At 43.4% G+C, this 14868-nt stretch overlaps 1 protein-coding gene across 3 annotated transcripts in view; it reads right to left on the bottom strand.

The window, feature by feature from the left end:
* RUNX2 (RUNX family transcription factor 2) overlaps window positions 1-14868 on the bottom strand; it is a 319729-nt gene that overhangs the window by 75068 nt on the left and 229793 nt on the right. The window lies entirely within an intron of this gene.

Raw genomic sequence — 14868 nt, 5'->3', positions numbered from 1 at the left:
GTCTTTCTTCAATGGATAATTTAAAATAGAAATAATAATAAATATAACACCTCGTTGTATATGTGTAGCACCTTTCTTCCAATAAATGGTGTTCTTTCAGCTTGCCCACCCATGCTGCTCGGAGCGGAAGTGTTTCCACTGTGGACTCTGACATTGGTTACTAACTGGAGCCTCGCTTCCAGCCCACACACAGACCCCTATCAAAGGTACAGCTTGGGGACAGGGCTCAAGTCCTACAGGGAGAAGTGTTATTAGCTACTTCAGGGTGGTGTTCAAAAAAAAAAAAACCCTCACACATAATATACATGATGCATATGTTTAAAAAGTGAAATTTTAACTGCTTTTAAAATTAGCTATCTTTCTTTTAACCATCTAATTCTTTGATTCTCCATGAAGGGCAGGCTCTTTTCTAGTAGTAACAATAGTAGTACCAATAGCAAAACAGTAGCCATAGTAATAGCAATCACCATCATTTATTAAACTTCTACATAGAAGGCATTTATATCCATTATCTTATTGAATCCTCACAAAATCATAATGCTATAGTTATTAGTCCATGTCAGTCATGAAACAAATTAAAGCTCAGAGAATTTGCCCAAATGCAAAACAGTAAAGTCTTCTCTTTTTAACAATAGGTGGACTTGATTTTCAAGAATTCCTAAGAGCACTAGGTAAAAGATAAAGACATTTTTTTTAACATGTGACGGATTTGGCTAGGAAGTAATTCCTTCAGGCTCAGCACTGACCAGAAAGCCCAGATCCAAAGGAGCCATCAAGTCAGCATTTCCCACACATTAGGGACAAACCTAAAGCCCAAGATGAGTAAAAGGTCAGAACAGACACCCACAAACGAAGCTGAGAATACTGAAGGGCAACCCTCGCAGTGAGTGAACTGTGAAGACGCCTACCCCACAGAACAAAGAGGTGGAGACATGTGGCCAGCTTGGCCTCTGCTCTGAGTGGCTCAGAAAGAGAAAAGAAAATTCCCCCTCCTTATTTCTTTTTTTTAATATTTCATTTATTTATTTTTAGAGAGGGAAGGGAGGGAGAAAGAGAGAGAGAGAAAAACATCAATGTGCGGTTGCTGGGGGCCGTGGCCTGCAACCCAGGCATGTGCCCTGACTGGGAATTGAACCTGCGACACTTTGGTTCGCAGCCCGCGCTCAATCCACTGAGCTACGCCAGCCAGGGTCCCCCTCCTTATTTCTAATAACGGATCTCAACTTTATTGAGTTTGGGGCTTGAATACACACAACTATTGTGGCTGAAAGAAAATGTGAATTTTTAGTTTAAATTGGTTCCAACTTGGTGATATCCTCAGGCACCTAACAAAAGCAAATTCCAAACTTCTCTGGAAGAAAATACTTCAAAATGGGGCCTCAATGAATTCCTGAACCTTAAGTTACAGGGAAAATAAACTCTTTTTTTTATCATAAAACACACAGTGAAATAAGCCACCCTGGGTGAGAGTCAGCTGAAACAAGAAACTCTAGAATCAGATCTTCAGAGACCACAAATACTGGGACTAATCAAACAGAGATTATAAAATTAGCATGATTAATATGCTCAAAAAATGTAAGAGGAGATCAAAAGTATAACAGAAAAATCTATTATAACTGGACAGATTTGAAAAATGACCAAATAGAAATTCTAGAAATAAAAACATAATAAGTAAAATTGAAATTTTAATGATTAGGCTAAAAGAGAAAAGAGATGATGTGGAATATTAAAGAGATTACACTGACTCTAGTAAAAGAGGGGAAAAAAGCAATGGGAAATATGAAAATGTTTAAGAAACCTGGAGAATAGGATGAGAATATTCTATGGGAAACAATAGAAACAATAAAGAGAATGGGAAGAAGTAGTGTTGAAAGAGATCATGGACGGAATTCTGCAGAATTAATGAAAGACACTGGTGCCTAGACTAAAAAAGCCCAGAGAATCCCAAGCAAGATATGTAAAAATAAGTCCACGCCTAGACATACCAAAGTGAAAAACACAAAGAGTAGAACTTCAAAGCCATCAGAGAGAACAAACAGATTATCTAGAAAAAAAAAGACAAGCTGACAGCTGAATTCTCAAGAACAGCAAGAAAAATCAAGTGCATTGATATCAACCGACTAGTATCAAATAACTAACAATGTTGAATTCTAAACAAGAGAAGCTATCTTTCAAAGGGGGAGGGCCAAAAAACTACAGTGGTACCTCGGTACTTGTCAGTAATTCGTTCCCGTAAGTGGCAAGAAAGCAACAGTTGGTGAAGCATTTTCTCTTGCAGGGTGGCATAGTGACTCACACAAATTCTGGCAAGTGCAACCTGTGACCAGCAAATGCTGAGTGCTGAAACACTTTTTCTCGTCAAAATGTGCCTGGCCAGCAAATGTGGAGTGCTGAAACACTTTTTCTCATCAAAATGCGATGAGTACCAGGTTTGACGAGTTCTGAAGCTGAGGATTACCTAGGTACCACTGTACTTCTGATTATGCCAAACTGAGAGAATTTATTACCAAAACACTCTCATTGTAGAAACTTCTAAAAGACGTGCATTTTAGAAAGAGGAAAAGGATCCTGAAAGGCAAGACTGAAATGCAAGAGGGTCGGTGGGCAAAGATTAAGTTAAACATGTGATTAAATCTAAGTTAAAAATTGATGGTATAAAACATCAATAGTGTCTAAGTTGTGGCTTTTTAAAAATCAAGAGAGAATAAAAAAATAACTCCACAAAAATCTGGAAGCGAGTAATTTGCACTTAAGTGTTCTCTGCTTCTTTTATTGTTCAGAAAAACTTTAAATATATTGATTAACTTTCAATTATATTATGCTAATTATGCATATTAAAGTTTCTAGGATGACCACTAAAAGAACTGGCATACAAGGGAGAAACTGGAAATGCAGTTTGGGGAAATAGAATCAATAAATTCAAAACAAGGAAGCAAAAGAGAAAAAAAAAATGAAACAGAAAAAAAGGTAATTACCAAAAAGTGCAAAACAAGATGGTAGAAATGAATCCAAATAGTGGACTTATTACAAATAATGTAAATGGACTAAACTCTCCAAGTGAAAGACAAAGATACTAGACTAGATGCTGGCCTGGATGGAGTAGTCGGTCCAAGCTGAGGAGTAAAAACAAGGCTCAGACGGTAATCCAGGCAGCACCATGTCATGTAGGTTTTAACAGCTGAGCTGAGGTATTTACTGATTCAATGGGCTCTCCTAGTGAGAATCATGGGTCAGAAAACTATTGTCTGTTACTACAAGACTTCTATTACAATATGAATGAATTTTTATTTAGCATATGCATGACTTATGTTGGTAAACATTTGAAAGATTCAAAAATAGAAGAAAAAATCTCAAAATAAAGAAAAACCATCTGCCTTGCAGATAGACAGCTAGATCGATCAATCTGAGATTTTCCTCTATACACTTTGGGATTGTTTAAATCTGGGACATTAGTTAAATGTCATTTTTGTGACTGAGAAAGCTTAAAACTTAGCAGTGGGGTGCTGTATATTCTTGAGTGAGGAAGAAGTTGAGAATGAAATAATATTTGGAGGTAGACAGCAAGATGGATTGAGAGATCAGGAGACAAAGACTAGAGTCAAAAAAATAAGTTGGAACAACAAGAGATTGCCTGAACCAGTGTGATAAATGTGGGAGAGAGTAAAAGGATGCATCTAAAGGGAAAGAAGTGATAGGATTTGTTGACCATTCCTGTTCCTACAGGTCAAGGTTAATAAGAGCAATTGAGTACTTAAATATGAAGCAAGAGGCAAAAACTACCTAATGAATGGCAATGATAACACCACCTGTTCTAGTCTGCTCCTGCAGAAGGATTCATTTCTAGCCTGAGCCAACTCCAAAGACTCTCTATCTGGAGAGCGAAAGACTCACTTATTGGACATCCTGGAGTGTTATGCAGAATAGTAACTCCCGCCTTGATATCTTTCTTTGAGAATGTGGCACAGCAGGGAATGAAGCACTGCAATAGCCTTTAGAGTCCCCAGAACACAAGCCAATTTGATTGGAATGGAAACAAATACATCATTTGCATATTCTCCAAGGACCTTCCCTAAACCCAGTCCACAATGTTAGAGGATCTGGATGACCTTAAAATGCCAGATAAATTGTTTGAAGGGAGAGGGCAGTACCCTAATTATGCCACGGGCCATGGCATGGGGCTGGCAGGTTCATCCTGGAGCCACATTATCCTAAGATACGAGATCCTAAGCTCCAGAAGGCAAGGAGCCAATTACCTGAAAATGGAAGCACCTTCATCATCATTTTTGGCACTACCAGGATGGTATCACACTGGCCATTTCCCAGACCCTCTAGAATGCCATTTGTGTGACCTGAGCAAGTCAGCCACTTGGCCTCTCTGAGCCCTAGTTTCCTCATCTGCAACATGGAATGGCAACAACACACTTCTAAAGGTTTATCATGAGGGTTAGATGGGAGGATGGCATAGAAATTATTTAGCACAGTGCTTGGCCAGTATACCAACTTAATAATTATTTTTAAAAGTTATTTTTAATAAGAAACAATAAAGAGAGCCTTCTGTTTCTGGAGATGCACTAGTGAAAACATAATGAGGAGAAAAGGTAAAAAATAGAGGCAAAGTAAAATCTTCACGAATTCAGAAAGGATATGCCTAGGCTACTATGGCAATTATGTTATCAAGGATCAAAATAAAAATGTCAGGAGGGGGTCTTGTCTCTGCACGAGACTGTAAGATCTCCGAGGCAAGAAACTGTGCTTCTGCACCACAGCATGGAGCACAAGCCAAAAATTATTTTAGCTCTCAAAAATCTAAATAATAAATAAATGAAGGAGTAAATGAGTAGAGGAGGTGAACAGACACAGGAAGGAGGAAGAGCAATCCATAAGGCAGGGCAGGTACCCTCTTGTAAGGCTAGGCAGCAGCTCCCGCGAGCCGAGGACGGTGTCCCTGCGGCTGCCCTCACCAACATTTTCTCTATTCCAAAACAAGACGGGATTCTGAACCTGGAGACCACTTGTACATTATTAACCAGAATCCTTTCCCAGTGGCTGACTTTGTCCTTGAGCATCATTCCCTGCTCCCTGGAGTCTGAGCCTTGAGAAATGACCCAGGGTTAGTGGCATGCTCAACGATACAAAGAAATGTGACCTTTACGGCTTCCCAGTTACAGGTCCACAGGCACGTCCCAGCCCCGAAGCATTGGCGCCCGCCCTGTTAAAGACTTAGCTTCCAGCACCCCCGTCTGCTCCACCCAGCTCTCATCACCCGTAGTGAAGTGTTTACAGAACCTTGTACGTGGAATCAGGACATGGAAGGAGTTGTTTTCCTGAACATTGTTTGTTCTTACCATAAACTACAGTTTTATTTTATTTCATTAATGCCAAGAGTGGATTGTGTTTTCTCATGGCTAAGCTTCTTCACCCCCGTCCTTCTTTAGACTTAGCTATAAATAGGAGCTTCTTTGTTCTGTCTCCTCTGGGCAATAATTGGAAACATAAACTAGGGAGACACCCTCATGTCTTTCCCTGTCTCTTGGTTGTTTCTCCACAAGTAGGCAGCCGCACAAACAAACAGGCAGCTTGGTTTGTGTTTTCTCTGAAATCACAATCTCTTCCACCAAATGTTTATACATTCCAGCATCTCGAGGACTTCAGGACCAAGATTGATGGTATTTTAATATTTGTTTAAACATGTGCACTTAATGTGCTTGGTTAGTTAGAGTAATTAGTAGTCTTTTCATCCCAAGGCCGTTGCTGAAATTAAAACAGGGCTGTTATTTCTTTTAATGGACTAACTGAATAATTTTTATTTTGAAAACAAGTCAGATGAATTTCTGCTCTGCAACAGAAGGAAGGGACAAGGATTCGAGGATTTGGGGGTCTTCGGAGAAAGTTCCCAGCTTCATTTAGTCCCTCCATATTTTCATCTGCCGATAAGTACAGTGCCCAGGGTGACACAGTTTATTGCCTAAACCTTTTGAGAATAAAAGTGAACCTTTTATTCACTTTTGAGAATAAAAGGGGGCCACGTTAATGGTTTCACCAGGACGACAGTTCTAAACAGGGACCGTCCCATCAAACCAGGGAATGGTCACGCTAACTCAAGTATGTGTAGCAATTTACACTGAACAGTCGCCACTTGATCCCATCTGCTCCTCACCCTGAACCGCAAGGGAGGGATCATTCCTACTTAGCTGATGAAGTAACTGAGGCAGAAAAGCTAAATGACTTGCCCCAAGCCACCAGGCAATGGATAAAGGCATGCTCAACCCCAGCTCTTTGGCACAGCATTATTCTTCATCCACCACCTGACCCACATTCCTTTTGGCCAGCCAGGAATGGCCACAGGGCAAGCAGTGGACGTGAGCATACATGGAAGACCGGAAGGCACATGTGTGGCAGAGGGGAGAGCTACACTAAGGAATGTGTAGGATGCCCTGGCCAGGAAGGCTCTCGGTTTTCTGAGAGAGGCTGACCTTCTCTACGGGGGCCTCGAAGATGGCTGCTCTGGTGTTCTGGCCCTGCTTCCCCCCTCTCCTGCATGGATGTGGTTCTAATGAGCTCCAGGGATCCCGTATGGCCAAGAAAGCTCTAATTATACAGAGGCTGTTGTGACAGAATTTTCCAGAAGATAATTTTTGACAAGTTCCTGGACTGAGGGGGCTAGCCACAATGCAGCCATGGTCTGTGTGGGCTGTAACGGTTACCCTCCATCACCCTCATCTGTGACTCATCGACCAAGTAGCACTGATCCTCTCTTTGCTACCCGTTGCTTTTCTCCACCTCCCGGCTCTCCTGCCCCTTCGTCTTTCCCGCCTGGTGAAGGCCAAAGTGCTCCGCTCTACTTAACTAATTCCCTCTGATAGCGGCATTTCTGTCTTTACAAGTTGGCGTCCCTGTGAAGTTTCCCTTTGTACATTTCCCTGTTCCTGTATCCCCATTATTCAGGTATCATCACTCAGTAACCATTCGACAGCTGTAATGCTTTTCATATGGAAGGAATTGGTTTTTTATTGATGGCAAATGTTGTGATGAACTTTCATGCCCACTTGGAGCCAAAGGAGCTTTTTATTGGGTGAACCGCACTAAGATGTGGTTGCAAGAAATGTCTTTGGAGTGTGGACTGAGATGTACTTTTGGGAACAGGTCTTGTGGCGGAGGGAGGGGAGTAGCTTTTCCCTTTATCAAAGTCTCATCAATCAAAATGTATAATAGCAACATTATTAATAACTTTATAGTTGTATAGCACTTGGTATTTTTCCAAGCACTTCCCTGGAATCCTAAAATGAAGGCAGGGCAAATATTATTTTCCTGTTACAAGTGAAGCAACATTGTCACAGGACTGACTGGCCCCATGAGCAAGGAGGCAGTGGATAAGTGAGTAAGTGTCTCATGACAAGCCATCTTTGAGGGTCTCAGATGCTCTCTGAACACCAGGAGTCCCTCCCAAGATACACTCTTCCTTGGTGTCCTTTGCCCAGTCCAGACAGAAGAGCGTGGCCAAATGCCTGGGCACGCTGCTCATCTCAATGCTGCCTGCAATGCAGTTAAGCATCCTGACACCTAACCCAAATACAATGGGAAACCAAGGATTATTCAGCAACACGTGCCATTGCTATGTGGTGTGGTAAGCAGAATGTCCCAGACAAGAGCCATTCTCTGCTGGGTCTAATAAGGGAATGGCAAATGCTGGACAGTGGGGGCGATGATGCTGGTACATCCCATCCACATTAGCAATTGGCTACTTTGGACCTCAGCCCCGGCCCTGCACTCCTCAGAAGTCAGCCTTGGCACTGGCCATGGTAAAATAAGAGAACTGGGGGACTAGACAGGAACTTGGAAACCAGTGGGGCTATCACCATCACCATTCTGTTAGTATGGAAGCTAAAGCCTCAAGACCGTGAAGGGACTTGCCCTTGTTAGCAAGGTGAGCCAGGGCAAGGCAGTGCTGAGAACCCAGGATCCTGACGGAGAATGTGCTCTCAGCTTCCCAGATGGAGCTCAGCTTCCCAGATGGAACCAGCAGGTTTCTAGCTCACCCTGCCTGATTTCTCTCCCTTCTTCACCCATTGGCTCTCCTTCATTACGGGTCTGCAGCTGGTGCTCAGGGACTCACCAATCTACCCGAGTTAAGAAGGTGATATTTTTCTCCACATGTGGTTTCTCCATGCCCCACCCACCCTCATGTCCCTATCCTTCACTATGAGGGAACAGAGCTCACTGGGCAGCACTTACTACAAGGAGCACTTGGAGGTGGTGCAAACCCACAGGGTGCTTGTCACTCCGCAGGGAGGTGCATACTCAGGATCAGGCTGGTGTGCCCAAGGGGGGCACTCAGAGATGTGTCCTGGTAGCTTCAAGTTTGTCCTGATCCCAGACACACTAGATTGTCCAGGAGTACACTGGGAAGAAAGGTGTCTCTGTTTCTAGGCCACCTGCTTCCATTACTCATGAATGTCCCTCACCAGGTCCGCAGGCTCAATGCTTGTGTTATTAATGGGCTCCTGACGTAACACTTGGACTCTCTGGAGTTCAGATCTTTTGTCATTTTAGACCTGACCTTCGCTGGCTCATGGTTCAAGGGGTGTTTTCCTGCTTACCCTTTTTGGCTTTCTCTAGTTCTTCATCTGCTCTTTCTGTTTTGCTTGGCTTATGAAATGTCATCTTTCATTCTGAGCCAACATGCTGCTCCTATATCCCTTCAGTCTCAGTGACAGAATATCAAAGAGATGGCCTGACCATGATTAGTTTGCATAGACTCTAAGATTGTAGGAAATTCCCTTTAATGGATCTACAGCTAATTACCCAAACTATATGCAGAATTCTTTATTTGTATTGTGCTTGGCAAACTTATGGGGATTTTCCTCCTCGATTTCCCCTCAGAAATCAACCATCTGGTGCTCCGACCACTACCATTTGGTTACAAAGGAAGCCGAAGCCACCAGCTGGAGCAGTGGTGACTAATAAGGCCCCGATTTCACGGCTGTTGCAGTCTCTCAGCTGCCGGACTTGCTCATTGTTCTGGCTCGTCCTCAGTCCTCCCAACGTCCATCATGCTGGGTCTTCCTCCGCCCACCTTTTGCAGTCAGTTCCCCAGGTTCTCTTGATGAAGGATAGCTGCTTAAGGGTGACTTCCTTGTACACCCAAGGCCATTGCTCTTTACAGGAGAGGCATCTAGAATAAACCACCTATTCTGAGCCAGACACTATGCTCAGCACTGTGTCTGTATTTTCACACATTGTATACAGTATTTACATTATCTCAGGTAATCTTCGCCATGATCTTACAAGGGAAATATGAGAACCGAGATCAAACAGGTTAATAATTGTCCACGGTCAACGAATAATTCAAATCCTATCCACCTAATTTCAAAGGCTTGCATTATCCAATATTCCACCTCGTATTTCTCAGGGAAATGAAGGCTGCAGGGGGCCCTTGCCAAGCACGAGAACCTTCACCATAAGCCAGGTTTTCTCCTTTACCTCTGTATTTAGCTAATTCTTTTTCATTGTATTGCCAAAGCTTACAATCGAGGCTCTCCCTTCAGGACTAAAGACCCACAGACCTTTTATAACAGCGACAAGCACACATATTTCAACAAACAGATATAGCTTGTGATGGAATTACCAAGCCTGAAACCACAACCCTTCCAACTTCAGCAACAGACTCCCAAAGGACAGCTGTTCCCAAGTGTAATCTAAAAAAAAAATGCAGTTGCGGTTTCTACTTCAGCTCAGAAATGATGAAGGGGCTCCAGGATCTCCAGACATCCCCTAAAGAAGGTTGGCGGGCACTCTGCACAGGCAGGAAGAAAAGGAGTGCTGGAGTCGGTTTGCACTGCCTGTGAGCCAACTGTGCGCGTCACTTCCGAACTCTGCTCTGGTTTTAGCGATGTTTTATCAGTAGCCTGACCTTGGCCCTGGTGGGAGTATTTACACCACAGAAATTGGCAAACTACAAATAAGGGCCTTCCTTTCTTCCTTCCTTCCTTCCTCCCTTCCTTCCTCCTTCCATCTTTCTTTCTTTCTTTCTTTCTCTTTCTTTCTTTCTTTCTTTCTTTCTTTCTTTCTTTCTTTCTTTCTTTCTTTCTTTCTTTCTTTCTTTCTTTCTTTCTTTCCTTTCTTCTCTCTTTCTCTCTTTTTCTTTTAGAGCCAGTTATTAACATCTACCAGCATTTGCAAGAACAGGTATCATAATAAGAAACAGCCAAGTAGCCAGTTTACCTGGTGGTCTTTGAGAGCTTCCCACAAATCTCTCCTGCTCAAGGCTTACTCACCATGTTGTACCTCCACCAGCCATGGCTGTATTTCCAGCCTGGGCCACTTCTTGAGACCAAACCACAGAGGCAAAGCCTCTCCCAGAAGGTTATGGGCACCGAGCCCATCTAAGACCCCACTTGCTGACCAGACTTTCCTACCCTGCCCTTAAAAGCAATAGACATTGTCTCTTTACCCCATAAGGAAACTGTCCCTTGGAATCACTGGCAGGCCAGGCAAGGACAGGGGTAACCACAGTTCCATGGTAAGGACGACAACGTCTGGAGCTTTCTTACTCTCTAGACCCCTAGCTGTGGAAGGGAACCTACAGGAACAAGGGGGAAAGTGAGGAACTCTGCATAGGCAGGAAGCTGGGTTAAAACTGTGAACTGCGAAGTTCCTGGGTGCAGTGGTTTTGCTTTTTCCCCTCCAAGTTCTGGGAAACTGCTCTAACTGGAGCAACCCCAGGCCCGGTGTCCTCTACCTCACTGCAGAGCCTCCTCCTTCCCGACAAGGACCCCTAACTTCCCTCTCACTCAACTCCACAGTGCAGGCAAAAGATCTGAGGGCAAGAGTGGAGAGGGAAGTCAGAGGGAAAGAAGCAAGAAGAAGGGAAACAGAGGGTAGAGGCAAAATCAGAAGCAGAGGAGGAGAATCTGAAATAGCACCTTTGCTTTGGAAACCAGAATGAGGAGGGAGGAGTGGGTGGGGCCCCGAAAGGATGAGGGTGGAAGCAGATGTAACCATTCTGTGCATTTCTACCCCAAAGGCATCCCCAGCTTGAATTCCCTGTGCACTCAGCAGCCAGACGGACCAGCCTAAAATGCTGCCTTAACTGGGCCACCGTTAAAAGTTTTCACTGACTTCCTGTGGCCCCAAACCACGAGCTCTGCCCCTAAAGTCCCCACTATCTGTCTCCAACCTCCCTTCTCAAACCCTCTCCTGCTTCTCCCCTAAGTTCCTCCCAAAAGAATCCTCTGACTTCTGATATTCAAGCCGATGGCAGCTAATGCAATATGTGATTCTGAACTGAATCCTAGAGTTATTTCTGAGTAGCTGTAAAAGAATATTATTGGAAAAATTTAATAAATTTAATTTATTACTATTTAGTATATTTACCATGAATTTTATATAGTAATATTTTGATACTTAAATAGTTATAGATAATATTATTTAATCAAAGTTTCCTGGGTATGGTCATGGTATTTGGATATAGCTGATGAAGTATTTAGGTGTGAAGTGTCATGATTTCTGCCAGTTACTTTAAAATGGTTTAAAAAAAATAGAGGGAGTAGATGCCATGAAATGTTAATTTCCAGATAAAGATAATCCAGAGAAAGAGTATTTATTGTAATATTCTTTTAATTTTTCTGAAGATCTGAAAATGCTTTGGCTCTAGTTTCGTAGAGTTCACTGTTACACACAGTCTGTTTCTATTTGGTAAGATAACTACAGCGTCATTGCATAATCCTTGATGGTAATAAATTTGAATAATCAGATTTTTACCCAAAAAATAACAAATAAAGCCTAAGGTAGCTCACGTGCTCCACGCAGCACCACCTAGGGCTTCCACTGTCACGTCAGCATAAAATCCAAAGGCCTTCACAGCTGACTACTGACCAGTGGCCTGTGACCTGGTCCTGGCCCCATCTTCTACCTCCCTAGCTCTCCCACTGCGTGCCAACCACAAGAGCTTCCCCATTGTTCCAGGAGCAAAGCATAGGCATTGTAAGTAGGAAAATAGACAATAAATGCAGCATCAGGTAGAAAATATCAGATCAGTATGTGCTAGAGCAGAGCACGTGGCTGCCCCAGGGCCTGTGCACTCTGGCTTTGGTGGCTGGAACAGCTTCCCCCGGGGCTATGGCTTGTTTACTTGGTTCTTCAGGTTTCTGTTCCAGCGAATGTCTTCAAAAAGATCTTTCTTAGCAACCCTATCTAAAACAGCATCCCTACCTACTCTATCACCATCTATCTATCCTCTTTGCTTTTTGTTTACGCAAAGCACCCTCACGACTTGATGCTATGTTATTTATTTTATTATAGGTTTGCTGTTTATCTGCCTTTGTTACTATCTCCAGTGTCTAGAAAAGAGTGGATGGTAGCATTTTATATTACATAAACAAATGCGTGAACAAGTGAATTGCTCTGACTAGTTATTGCAGGCTGCCTTTCCATGTATGTGTATCTTACATCACACCTAGTTCTGAAGTGACTTTTTTTACTTGATCTTTTCATTTACCACTTGTCTAACTGATGGTAAACATAATCATTCTCATTATAAACTAATTTGAAAAAGTCGTTTTCCAATTAATAAATATATACCTACATAAACTGGATTCTTATAATAACTACAAAAGCTCCCGACAACTTTGGAAAGAAAACAAAGTATCTGTTAGTGGCAAGACCTAATGGGAAGCCTGACGGTCTGAACAAGAAACACTGACAGGCACAGTCCCCCCAAGAACACTGGCAAATCACTTTTGACTTAGTAATTTTGCCTAAGGATAATTCCAGGCTTTGTATACACAAATTCTCCTGCAGAAAGTGCACAATGAGAGAACCTGTGTTGAAATCCTGGCTCTTCCAGTTACTGTTTATAGAACCTTGGCCAAGTTGCTTAACCTTTCTGAACCTGTATTACTTTACCTCTAACATCATCGCCTACCATACTTTGCAAGGCTATTGCATTAAATAAGATCAAGTATGTGAATGCAGTTTGTAAACCACTAAGTACCATAAATATATAGTCTATTATTTTACCTCTGAGAAAGATTTGGAGAAAATAAATGTCTCAATTATCATTAAAAGTATTAATAAAACTAGCAATGTACTAGTTATAAAAAAATGAGATTCTTGTCCTGGCTGGTGTGGCTTAGTGGATTGAGCACTGGCTTGAAAACCAGAAGGTCACTAGTTCAATTCCTGGGCAGGGCACAGGCCTGGGTTGAGGGCCAGCTCCCCAGTTGGAGGTGCTGGAGAGGCAACTGATCAATGTATCTCTCTCCCTCACTTTCTCCCTCCCTTGCCCTTTCTCTAAAAGTAAATAAATAAGATCTTTTTTTAAAAGTGAGATTCTTATATACTTATTCTCTAAAGCCACAGTGTCCAATAGAACTTCCCACAATAATGCAAATATTCTATTCCTGTGCCATTGAATACAGTAGCCATTGGCCACGTGTGGTTACTAAGCACATGAAATGTGGCTAGTGTGGCTGGCAAACTGCATTTTAAATTTATTTAAACTTATTAATATTATTTAGTTTTATTTAGATTTGAACAGTCCTATGTGGCTACTGTACTGGATAGCAAGCTCTGAGGCATCATTTCTTCAAAAAAGTTTTGCAGATAACTCCTTCTTGGCCCTAACCTGGAGGGATTTGGTTTTGCAAGCATCCAGAAGACTGGCGGTAGAGATCTTGTGGGTTGAAGTAAAGAAAAAAAGTGTAGAATGGGGTGAAAACTGGGAGAAAAGGAGAAGAGAGGCTGGCTTCCTTGCCCTGTGGCCAGGCCCTGCTAATTTTGAAAAAGCAAACAGAACCTGCCCCTTGGGAATTCTAAGGTCCCTTCTTACTGACTCTGTGACCCTAGAAAAGGTATTTAACCTCTCTGCACCCCGGGTTTTTAACTGTAAACTGGGAATCATAATGCCTACTTCAGAGGATTATTGTGAGGCTTGAGTGCAACAGGTTAATGATACAAAGTACCTGAAACAGTGCCCCAAACCCTGAATTCTCTCCTTCTCACTTCACTCTTGGAGCAGGGCAGCTCGGGTCAGCATGGGTTTTCAGGGTCCTGCCCCAACCACTGTGCTGCTGGGCTGCTGAGTCATGAGTCAGGAGCAGGACAGCACTCAAAGTAGTATTCAGCCTCAGAGGCCTCAAGGCTGGTGCACATCCCGCCCCCCTCCCCCCCTCCCCCCCTCCATTCAGGCTCCTGAATGCCCTGCCCTCACCCGGAGCTTTGCTCTGAAAAATCTCTAGGGCTTCAAAGACTCCTCTTTGGATTCAACACAAACGATGTTCCTTCCGGGTATGTACACAGGTGGAGGGGGAGGCTGAGGTTGGGGCTCCACTACCTTTCAACATGAGGCCACAGCTCCCTGCATTGCCACTTCCTCCTGCTGGTGGAAAAACGCAGAGTCTCCTCCATCCCGGCACATGCTCCTGGGTGGAGTCCGCTGGGGCACCCCCACCCCAGCTGCAAAACAGGTAGGTGGGTGGTGGTGGTCTCACTTCTCAAATGGGGCAAGTACATTTTAAGAAAGCTGCTTAAAAAAACACACTTCCCCCGGGATTATCCAAGATTAGTCCCCTTTTTAATGATCTGTCTCTGTAAACTTTCAAAATGCCCCTGAGATCAAATGGCCCCCTCCGGCCTCTTCCCTGGCCTCCTCCCCCTGGAGCAGCCGTCAGCGCTCACAAAGCGCGATCACCATAGTGCCGGTTTAACAGCACAGTCGGCTGATTCTTTGCACTCCTCCCTGGAACACTAGGATCCCCCGTCCTTGAATCTGGGTGGGCTTGTGTCTGCTTCGACCAACAGAGGATGGCGACAGTAACACCACGTGACTTCTGAGGCCCTATCATTGAAGGCCATGCAGCTCCCACCAGG

This window comes from Phyllostomus discolor, chromosome 4 (genome assembly GCF_004126475.2).
Source record: "Phyllostomus discolor isolate MPI-MPIP mPhyDis1 chromosome 4, mPhyDis1.pri.v3, whole genome shotgun sequence".
NCBI classification, from domain to species: domain Eukaryota; kingdom Metazoa; phylum Chordata; class Mammalia; order Chiroptera; family Phyllostomidae; genus Phyllostomus; species Phyllostomus discolor.
The sequence above is the reverse complement of the archived record's forward strand: the minus strand, read 5'-3'. Positions and strand labels throughout refer to the sequence as shown.